Raw genomic sequence first — 10,217 nt, 5'->3', positions numbered from 1 at the left:
ATGATTGCTGTCTGCCAATATTTAATACACCTCCCAAGTGGGGAAAATGGCTTACAGTCTCTCACCATCTTGCTTGCTCCCACTGTCTTCCCAGCTCCTCTCTTGGTCAAGACTGAAGGCTTTGGGAGTCAGTTGAGACATTGCTTTCCCCATTATCAAATCATAGACCTGCTCTCTAAATATTCCCTACTTCTGATTGTGCTAAGTGAGGTCTCCCAGGCTTCAGCTAGGGATATGTTTTTTTGGTCACCATGCTGATGGCCTCACAGATCGTGTAGAATCCGTGGGACGTTGAGACGTGAGGGAGAGGAGACTTCTCTGCCAGTCTGCCAAGAAGTGGGGTGGGAAACAGGGACGAGAACCCCGGAATTGCTAAAATGGGTCCATTGGAGTGGAAAGGGGGAGGGTGGTTAGCTTTTGTAAACCATCCAAGCCCATTTCCATAAACGATGAACATTTGGATTGAAACAGGATCTTGGCTTCCCTTTCGCTCCAAATGGCCAGGGAGAAGGGAACACGGGCTCATTGGGTCCTAGGGAGAGAAACCTGGCACCCTGCCCAGAATGATGATTTTACATCTTAGAGAAACGACGGAGGGAAGACATCCCACAAGAAGCTGTTGATGAGTGAAGCGTGCATTTGTTCCAAATGCCCTTTCCCGGCTGAGCCCCACCCCTCCATTTCAGAGCTTCCCGGCTGCCCAGTAGCCTTGTTGAGGACAGTTTCTAGTGGATTTCACTTTGAAGAGTTTCAAAGTAATTCTGCTAATGTAAGAGCTGTTCCTATTTTATGGATCAGAAAGCATTTGAAATCTGTCCTTTAGCCCAGTTAAGAGCATCAGAAAAAAAAAAAAAGCAGGCTTTTATAATAGCTAACTTACTCTTTGCCAGAACCATTTTGAGTACTTTAAAAAATATTAACTCATTTAATCCTCACAACAAACAGCCCTTGGAGGTATGTGCATTTATTATCTCCATTTTCACAGATGAGAAAAACTGTAAGCAATTTGCCCGAGGTCACATAACTAATAAGCGATGGAGCCAGGGTTTCTTTCCAAGCTGTCTGACTCCATAGCCCACACTTTGAAGCTCACTACTCCATGAGCAAAGATCCCTACTTCCATGGGTTGTTCTTGAGAGCGAATGAAATCATCAGTAAGGGTCAGTCAGTTCAGTTCAGTCGCTCAGTCGTGTCTGACTATTTGTGACCCCATGAATCGCAGCCCGCCAGGCCTCCCTGTCCATCACCAACTCCTGGAGTTTACTCAAACTCATGCCCATCGAGTCGGTGATGCCATCCAGCCATCTCATCCTCTGTCGTCCCCTTCTCCTCCTGCCCCCAATCCCTCCCAGCGTCAGGGTCTTTTCCAATGAGTCAACTCTTCGCATGAGGTGGCCAAAGTATGGGAGTTTCAGCTTCAGCATCAGTCCTTCCAGTGAACACCCAGGACTTATCTCCTTTAGGATGGACTGGTGGGATCTCCTTACAGTAAGGGTAAGCCACAATAATTAAATACATGGCGATGCGTGCTCGGGTGTATCCGACACTTAGCGACCCCACGAATTGTGGCCCACCAGGCTCTTCTGTCCATGGGATTACCCAGGCAAGAGTACTGGGATGGGTTGCTGTTTCCTCCTCCAGGGAATCTTCCCAACACAGAGATCGAACCTGCGTCTCTTGTGTCTCCCACATTGGTAGGCGGATTTTCTACCACTGCACCACTGTCAAATATTTGAGTGTTGCTTCTGTTAATGCTTCTGACTCCAAAATCACAATGTCAAGAGGTTGTCTTCCTTCCTTCCTCTCTTCTTTCCTTCCTTGCATTTTTAATTCATTACTAACCAGGGGATTTTTGGCAAAAACTAACTCCTGTGGCTGGCGATTTTTATTTTGGCTGGCCAAAAAATCTGTTATGTCACTAACACTTTGCAGGTTGTTACATTCAATAGGTACACCTCACACACCTGTAAAGTCTTCTCCAGCATCTTGAGTTTCATTTTCACTTTCCTTATCAGAATCAATCCCTAAAGATTTTTGTCTTTTTGCTGTTCTAAAATTCACATCGTCTGAATGAGAACTATATTCTGAAGAACTGTCATCTTCTGAAACACTAGCATATGTCATTCAGGCAATTGGAGACAGTATCTGCATAAAATTCACTAAAAAATAATCTTCACTCAAAATTTCAGGACGCATCATTTTTGAAAATTTTTTGGTAATAAACTTGCATTTATACTATACATAATGTTGGAACAAAAATGTAACGGAGCCCAGTGTGAAGGATAACAACGGTCATAAGTTGTATAATGAACCTTTGATCAATTTTAAGCTCTAACAACTTCCCACCATGATGTTAATTGTATCACTCTCTAAAAACATATTGATATGTCTCTGGTCAATAACATTTGGGTAACAAGAGATGTATTAATAGGTCTCTGGTCAATAACGTGTTAAAAGGCTCCTGAATGGGCTCAAGAATCCAGTCCCCTATGCTAATCAACAGGAAATGGAAGGCAGGCAGGGAGGAAGGAAGGAACATGATGCTTTCCTTTCCTGTTTTAGTCCTTCTTCCCTCAATTCTTCCTCCAGAGCCCACACTTTCAATTAAACGTCTCCCCCATAAACCATTGTCTCAGACTCTGCTATTAGAGGAACCCAGGCTAAGATTTTGTCTTTCCCTTCCATCCTCCCTTTCTTCCTTCTCTCCTAATTCTTTCTTTTTTTTTTTTTCAGAGTGATATTGTTCTGTTTTCTTGGATAAAGAAATATTTTGAGCTTATTAGAAGCATCTGGTTGAGAAGCCCAAGTTCAAATATAGCAGATTTGGAGCTAGTCCTGGCTGAGATGGTAAAGAATCTGCCTGCATTGTGGGAGACGCTGGTTCAATCCCTGGGTCAGGAAGGTCTCCTGGAGAACGGCATGGCTACCCACTCCAGTATTCTTACCTGGAGAATTCCATGGACAGAGGAGACTGGTGGGCTACAGTCTATGGGGTTGCAAAGAGTAGGACACAACTAAGTGACTAATTCTTTCACTGGCCAACAGCCTGGGATACAACGGGATTTCTATAAAAGTTTAATTTATTTTTTCAGAAGTTGCCCAATCCTCCAAATACCCAAAGTGTAAAGTATATTTTTACATTAGCAAAGTTATAAAGTTATGGTTTCATTTTTCTTTATTAATTTACATTTGCTGTCCTCTAGGTCTTACTTCATCGCATGTGGAATTTCACTAGTTCAAGAAGACAAGAAAGGGAGGGGAAACACTTTATTATATATTGTGTGCTCAGTTGCTTAATCGTGTCTGACTCTTTGAGACCCCTGTGGACTGTAGCCCCCCAGGCTCCTCTGTCCATGGGACTCTCTAGGCAAGTATACTGGAGACAGTTGCCGTTTCCTCCTCCAGAGGATCTTCCCAACCCAGGGATCAAACCTGCAACTCCTGCATGGGCAGGTGGATTCTTTCACCACTGCGTCACCTGAGAAGTCCCCGTTGTATATTATAGTCAATTTTGGCATGTTGGAAAGGTTTTTTTTTTTTTTACTCAAATTACAATTTTGAGGATCACTGGTCCACTGATCTTTCTGTCTCTTTATATTCTTGATGCAGACCAGGAATGAACATTTGCAGGAAGAGACTGTTTAGCCAGTGGACTAGGAGATGGCAAGGCTTAAGTAGGTCCAGCTGGCAAGGCTTTGACAAGCGTGTCCTGTGAAATGAAATCTTCCCACCAGAAGATGAAAAGTGAGAAAGAGAAAGTAAAACATGGAGATTTGAACAGTGGGGGAAAGGCAGCTCCCTGGAGAATTAGAGACAAGACTAAAAATCTAGAATACTGATATTTGTGCTTTATATTATAGGAGTAGTTTGTAGTTTCATTTATAAATTGACTAATTTCTCATTAGTTGAGTGTCTGCTATGTGATGGGAACTCTACCAGAGATATCTGTCAATATTATATCAATTAATTGTAATTGAGAGTTGTAGTCTGTGACCTTCTTAACTGTATAAACTTGTTTTCTTTTTCTTTTTTTCATATCTAACATAACCAAGCAGTGATTGTAAGGCATGCTTGTCAACATTCTTAACTGCCTTTCTAAGTCTGAGAAATTTCCTCCAGTATACGTTTAGTTGTCACCTAGATGAAACCAGAAATTCACCTTCCATGCTTTCCTTGCTGGAATGTGACTTCAGCTCTGGATAGATACAACTGCATGAGATTTCAGTTCAAAAGCTAGCAAAGTGAAGGCTCATATGCTGAGCAAGATCCATCCTGGTGAAGCCAGGGTCAGGATCATCCAGCAGGCAGAGGTGCCCAAAGCAGAGTTTCTGGTGGTGCCATCCGGCAGCAGACATGGCATCATGGTATCTGAGCCTGGAAGCGGTCGCCCTGGGGTCAGCGGGAGAGCAGCCCTTTGCTGTAACATGGACGTTATTACCAGATGAGTGTGTGCGTGCCTGCTCAGTTGTGTCCGACTCTTGCAACCCCGTGGACTATAGCTCGCCCTGTTCCTCTATCCATGGGACTTCCCAGGCAAGAATACTAGAGCAGGTTGCATTCCTTCCCGACCCAGGGACTGAACCTGCATCTCCTGCATTGGCAGGTGGGTTCATTACCATTGAGCCACCAGCAATGAGTAGTCTCCTCCAAGTGCTATTCTCCTGTTGTTGTTCAGTCTCTAAGTTGTGTCTGACTCTTTGTGACTCCATGGACTGCAGCATGCCAGGCTTCCCTGTCTTTCACTGTCTCCTGAAGTCTGCTCAAACTCATGTCCATTGAGTCAGGGATGCTATCTAACCACCTCATCCTCTGTCACTCCCTTCTCCTCCTGCCCTCAATCTTTCTAGCATCAGGGTCTTTTCCAATGAGTTGGCTCTTCCCATCAGGTGGCCAAAGTATTGGAGCTTCAGTGTCAGCATCAGTCCTTCCAATGAACATTCAGGGTTGATTTCCTTTAGAATTGACTGGTTTGATCTTGCTATTCTCTGAACTTCTCCAAAGTTCCTAGAGCTTTTCTGATTAAATCAGTTAGAATAATCCTATAACAGATTCAATCTTATGATCAAATTTCTAAAGTCTTGAAGGTGGCATGAGAATTCTTTGAAATATCCCTCTTTCACAGCAAAGACCTATAAATGATAAAAAAAATACCTTGTAAATAAACATCAGTGTGTATACAATATTAATAAATGATACTAGCACTTGGAAACAAGAGAAGATTCTTTATGGGCCAGAAGTTGTGAAAAATTCTTAGTAGAAGGGATAAGTTGTGTTAACCAGCTATTGCTCTGTAATAAACCACCACAAAAATAACAATGACAAAATAATAAATATTTACTCCTTGTTCATATATGGATGGGAGAGTTGGATCATAAAAAACTCTGAGCACTGAAGAAATGCTGCTTTCGAACTGTGGTGCTGGAGAAGACTTTTGAGAGTCCTTTGGGCAGCAAGGAGATTAAACCAGTCCATCCTGAATGAAATCAACCCTAAATATTCATTGGAAGGACTGATGCTGAAGCTGAAGCTCCAGTACTGTGGCCTGATGGGAAGAGCTGATTCATTGGAAAAGACGCTGATGCTGGGAAAGAGTGAAGGCAGGAGGAGAAGGGGATGACATAGGATGAGATGGTTGGATGGCATCACCGACTCCATGGACATAAGGTTGAGCAAACTCTGGGAGATAGTGAAGGACAGGGAGGCCTGGTGTGCTGCAGTTCATGGGGTCTCAAAGAATCAGACATGGCTTAGCGGCAGAACAACAACCTCGTTCACTAGACTGAGAGGAGTCATCTGGGTGATATTTTTCAAGTGACGGGATGAGAACTGGCTGGCATAAAGCTGGTCTAGCTGGGTTCAGTTTTCCTTGGCTCCTGGCCACAGGCTTAGTTTGGACCTTTCCTCCCATTTTCTTTCTTCTGGGACCAGCAGCTGTTTAGGGCATTTGTTTCTCATGGGGATGACGAAAGTTTAAGAAAGCAAGGTTAATCATTAAAGCAGGTCTTTACTTTTATTAGGCCTGCTAACAACATCTCATTGGCCAGGAAAAGCCACATGGTCAAGCCTAACATCCAAGGTTCAAGGGTATGTACGCATTCTGGGGTTGAATGTGGGGAGAGTGAATATTTGCTGAACAAGATGTAATACCACAGGACATCATAGCTATTAATGAAGGTTATCACCCAGCCCAGTTCACAAAAGGGAGCTCCTAAGTCTCACTAAATGTCTGAACAAGGCCCAGATTATGAAAGAGACCACAAACCTAAAAACTGCAAGAGTGTTTATATGAGAAAATAGAGTGAATAATTCAGAATAGGAAGAAAAATACTTTTAAAAGTGTGCTCAATATTATTTGAGAGATAAAGAGAAGAAATTAAATCTCAGGGGGTTGTTATGTGGACAGACTAAGCAGGGGACAAACATCAGGGATCTTAAAAAAATTTTTTTAAATATAACTGTTAAAATAGAAAACTCAACTGACAGATGGATGCAGCTGGATAATGAATTGGTGAGTTTGAATATAATATTTGCATATAGTAAATGAATGTTGAATGAATTCATGAATGAGGAGATCAAAGGAGAACCTTATTAGATCATTGTAGTCCAATGTTTCCTGGTGTTCAACATGTGTCAGTATTCCAATGTGGCCAGATTTACTTGGTTATACATAAATATCTCGAATCTGTTCTACATTCTCACTTCCTAGTGAGGAAAGCCACCATTCCCTTTGGCCAGAACTGGTAACATCTTGCTTCCTGATCTTCTATCATCTACTCTTGCCCTGTCCTATCTATTTAGAGCATCCATCACCATCTTTTCTATTTTTTAGAATCCTTCATTGGCTCCTGTTGCACTCAGGATCAAGTCCTACATCTGCAGCATTGTCTAAAGGATTCGCTGGTGGCTCAGATGGTAAAGAATCTGCCTGCAACAGGAGACCCGGGTTCGATCCCTGGGTTGGGAAGATCCCCTGGAGGGGGAAATGGCTACCCACATCAATATTCTTGCCTGGAGAATCCCACGGACAGAGGATCCTGGTGGGTTACAGTCCACGGGGTCACAAAGTGTCAGACACAGCTGAGCAACTTACACTAACATTAACGTGCACTTCCAGCCTCATCTCTTAACCTCTTGCCACGTTGCTTATTACACAACAATTACACTGGCCTCTTCTTATCTGTCAAATCAGTCAGAACAGGTCTAGACTTGGAAACTCTGCCCAAGGTGCTCCTTCTATTCAGGAAAGTCAAATCACTTCCATTCTCCAGTTGGCTTGGCAAGTTCCTCCTTTCTGTTGAATCAGTTTTAACGTCATCTTAAATAGGGCAACTCAAACATCACTTCCCACGCTCCCTAGGCTAGACAGTTTTCCTCATTATGTACGCCAACAGCACCTGTTGTCTTCCTTGTATGCCCCTAATCACAATCATAATTATATATTATGTACTATGCTTTGTTTAAAGTTGGTTTATCCGATAAGGAGCCAGTACTGTCTCAGATGGTAAAAAATCTGCCTGCAATGTGGGAGACCCGGGTTTGATCCATGAGTCGGGAAGATTTCCTGGAGAAGGGAATGGCCACCCACTTCAGTATTCTTGCCTAGAGAATTCCATGAACAGAGGAGCCTGGTGGGCTATAGTCCATGGAGTCGCAAAGAGTCAGACACGACTGAAGGACTAATGCTTTCACTTTTTCCAAAGTGACTACAGGATATCTAAGGGTTGGGATTATGACATTTTTTTTTTCAGTGCTATAACATGAACTCCCAACCCAAAACTGAGCAAGAAATATGAATGAATGCATGTTTAAATAGCAGGTGTATCATGATTTACCCAACTGAATTGTGAACATATACTACCGGACTTTGTGACCTTTTGTGATTGATTAAATCCTGTCTGTATAAGGAAGAACTGTAAGATCTTTTCTAGTATTTGGCTTACCAAGAAGAAGAAAATCAGTCTGTTTGTTATTCTGAGATTCACCGTTAGGTGACCAACCTGTATCATTCTAGTGTTGAGCTTTACCAGTAAAGCATTTCAGTGGTATTATTCAGGAAACACACCGTTTCTTCTCCACATTAATTAAAGTACCTTTTCCACCCTCTTCTTCACAGCTTCTATCAAGTTTTCAGTGCCACCAGGAATATGACAGCAGACAGTTTTTAGTTGTCTACCTAACATTCCACCCTCTTTGTAAATAGAAATCCAATTTTGTTCAGGTTTTCAACTCCAGGGCCAAGGACCTTATAAAAGACAGCTCAAGCTCAAATCCTAGGGTGTCTTGATTAGTCTCAGCCACCTATGATAATTAATTATGGCTACATTTTCATTAAACAAAATTAAAAATGCTAGAAAAATAAAAAATATATTGCTGTTTGACTGTTCAAGTCCAAGATCAAGGTGTCAACAGGGCCACGCTGTCTATGAAGTCTCTAGTTGGGGGGGATTCTGGTCCATGCTTCTCTCCTAGCATTTGGTATTGTCAGCAATTCTTGGCATCCCTTGGCTTGTACATGCCTTACTCCAATCTGTATCTTCGCAGGACATTCTTCCAGTATGGCTCTGTATCTCTTCTGCTCATAGGGACACCAGGCATATTGGATTAAGATCTATTCCAATTTAGTTTCACCTCATCTTAACGTGATGATGATGGAGAATTGATGCCTTTGAACTGTGGTGCTGCAGAAGACTCTTGAGAATCCCTTGGACTGCTAGGAGATCAAACTAGTCAATCCTAGAGGAAATCAACCTTGAATCTTCATTGGAATGACTGATGCTGAAGCTCCAACACTTTGGCTGTCTGATGCAAAGAGCTGACTCATTGGAGAAGACTCTGATGCTGGGAAAGACTGAAGGCAAAGAGAGAAGAGGGCAAAATAGGATGAGATGGTTCAATAGCATCACTGACTCAATGGAAATGAATTTAAGCAAACTCCGGGAGATAGTGGAGGACAGAGGAGCCTAGCGTGCTGCAGTCCATGGGGTTGTGAAGACTTGGATACCACTTAGCAACTAAACAACAAGATCTTAACTTGATTACATCTGTAAAGACCTTATTATAAAATAAAGTGAAGGAAGGGATGGTTCATAGGTAGTGGAAGTGAGGACTGGAACATAACTTTTTTGGAGATAAAATTCAACCAATTACACATTCTTCTGAAATTGAAGAAATGCTATTATTTTTCACTGGAGAAGAAAATGGCAACTCACTCCAGTATCATTGCCTGGAAAGTCCCACGGACAGAGGAGCCTTGCAACCATGGGGTGCAAAAAATTGGACACAACACAGCAACTAAGACAATGACAATATATACCACAGCATTTAACATCTTCATTTACGGAGCATTTTCGACATCTAGAATTATTAACTTAAGACAGATTCCAAGAAGAGGAATTCCGGGGTCAAGGTATGCAAGTGGGCATTTAAAAGTTCTACAAATTGCTACTTTCCTTTCCAAAGCTATAGGTTTAAATTGCTGTTAGTAATACATGAGGGTGTCTGTTTTACCTCACTCTTGAATGAGGATTTTTTTAGGGCTTATTTTTTGTTTTCTTTTAAGGGCAAACACATATAAATGGCCTATCCGCAAAAGTAGTATCTTATAATATGTATTGAGGTTGAACTTTTCTTATGCTTTATTTGATGATTACATTTCCCTTTTCGGTAAATTTTTCTTTCTTTGATAACTTACCTATAAGAGTCTTCATGCTTTGTTTATTTGTTTCTCATATTTGTTGAATTATTTTCCTAGTCTTCTGGTTATTGTTATATTTTTGTTTTTACCCTGCAAAGATTTTAATTACTATACAATTGTTTGCATAAATGATTTTCAAAATATAAACACAGAGTGTAATGCAAGTACGAATCCATCAGGCTGGGTGCTGCCTGTATACTGTACCAGCATCTGTATGTCCATCTTTCTCTCTATGAATTATTTTGTCATTCTTGAGAATCAAAAACTTTCTCCCTCCAAAACAAGGGAATTAAATGGAATCCTCTTTTAATTTTTACTTATATGGGTTATATTCTCTAATTTACCAGAAATGGCCTTTGTTATGTGGAATTATTTAATTATCTAAATATGTTAACTGGTTGTCCCAGCTCCATTCACTGAAAAATCCTAGCTTTTATGGGAGTTGACTTACGATGAATTATTTACCATGTACTAGCATATGATATATAACAGGATCTTTTTTCTGGCTTATTGTCCTTAATGC

The sequence above is a fragment of the Cervus elaphus genome, chromosome 6, assembly GCF_910594005.1.
Source record: "Cervus elaphus chromosome 6, mCerEla1.1, whole genome shotgun sequence".
Classification (NCBI taxonomy): Eukaryota; Metazoa; Chordata; class Mammalia; order Artiodactyla; family Cervidae; genus Cervus; species Cervus elaphus.
The sequence above is the reverse complement of the archived record's forward strand: the minus strand, read 5'-3'. Positions refer to the sequence as shown.